Source organism: Octopus bimaculoides, chromosome 6, assembly GCF_001194135.2.
Source record: "Octopus bimaculoides isolate UCB-OBI-ISO-001 chromosome 6, ASM119413v2, whole genome shotgun sequence".
NCBI classification, from domain to species: Eukaryota; Metazoa; Mollusca; class Cephalopoda; order Octopoda; family Octopodidae; genus Octopus; species Octopus bimaculoides.
The window spans coordinates 87,190,085-87,191,625 of NC_068986.1; positions in this window are offsets into that span (position 1 = coordinate 87,190,085).

The following is a 1,541-nucleotide window of genomic DNA, read 5'->3' on the forward strand; positions in this document are numbered from 1 at the left end:
ATATATATTGTTGTACTTGGGGATGGTCATATTGCCAGTTTAGCCAATAAAAACACACGCACTGTATATTTGGTGTTAATTTGCTTCAGCTTTATATTACATTAATCTTAATCTTATTTCGGCCAGAGTTCTTTCGTCACACTTCTGTGACATCATCAGTGGTCCTTTGTTTCCTTCCTTCTTATGTGTGTCTCACCTTATATATATACATATAACGTGAGAGAGTTAGGGGTTGGGGGTTCATATATATATATATATATATATATATATGTCTCTCTGTCAGTGTGTGTGTGCTTTCGTCAGTGGAGTGTGATTCGTGGTAGATTTGGTTTCTTAAGAATCATGTATGTGTATGTGTGTAATGTGTACGCGTGTGCAAAATACATGAGTGAAGGTGTGTTTACAGGTGAGTTACATTGGTTCCATTAATGTGTGGGTGAGAATAACAGTAGATATTCTAATTTGATATTTGATACATCGTCTGATACCTGCTTTGCTTTCTTGATTTAGGAGTTGATAACTTTAGTACCAGTAATATACCTTCCTTTATTTAAATCATTAGTGTATGAAACTGTATAGTTCTCTATTTAAGACATGAGGAATTATGTACATTATATACATTATTTACATATGACGGATATTTATCCTCGTCTTGTTAACACCAAACAAGATGAGGATAAATATCCGTCAAATGTAAATAAAATAAATAATGTAAATAATGAAACTGTGTATGTACCTATATATAAAATTATCCAAATAATTTCTTGGTGAAAAATATCTAAACAAAAATAAACAATGATACAAGGCAAATAATTACATGCTTTAAGGAAATAATAGGGAGAAGATTTAACATTTCGGATAGCGGTCATTCATCAAGAGAAAAAAATTACGTAATGAGAAAGAAAACTGCTTTTATACCAGATAACAGTGGAATGTACTTATATGTACTTTGGGTAGAAATTGCTTGTTTAAATAAATGTGTATGTGATAAAGAGATGTGTGTGTGTGTGTGTGTGAGAGAGAGAGAGAGAGAGAGAGAGAGAGAGAGAGAAAGAGAGAGAGTCAGTTAGACAAACAGACAAACAAACAGACAATGCTAGAAAAAATCACGAGAGCTATGTACGTAAGCGAATGCTCATTTTTTAGTATGTGATCCTAAATGAGGGGGAAACGCATACTACTTGCTCGAGCAGTTTGAAATAGCAATGGAATCTCACTTTACTTTCTTTAAATCGAAGAGATAATTCTTGAAATAGATGGATGGTCATGGGTGGAATGCTTTTGAACATGGGGTTAACTTTAAGCTAACAGAGCGTCTTTAACTATGTGTCCGCTTCGCAAAACATGGCTCCAGGTGCGTCCTTACTGTGTGGAACCTTAGGCAAGTGTCTTCCACTATAACCTCGGACCAATGAAAAGCATTGTGGGATTTGGTAGACGGAAATTCAAAGAAGCGCATCGTATATATATATATATATATATATATATATATATAATATAAATTATATATATGCATATATATGTATATGTACACACATACA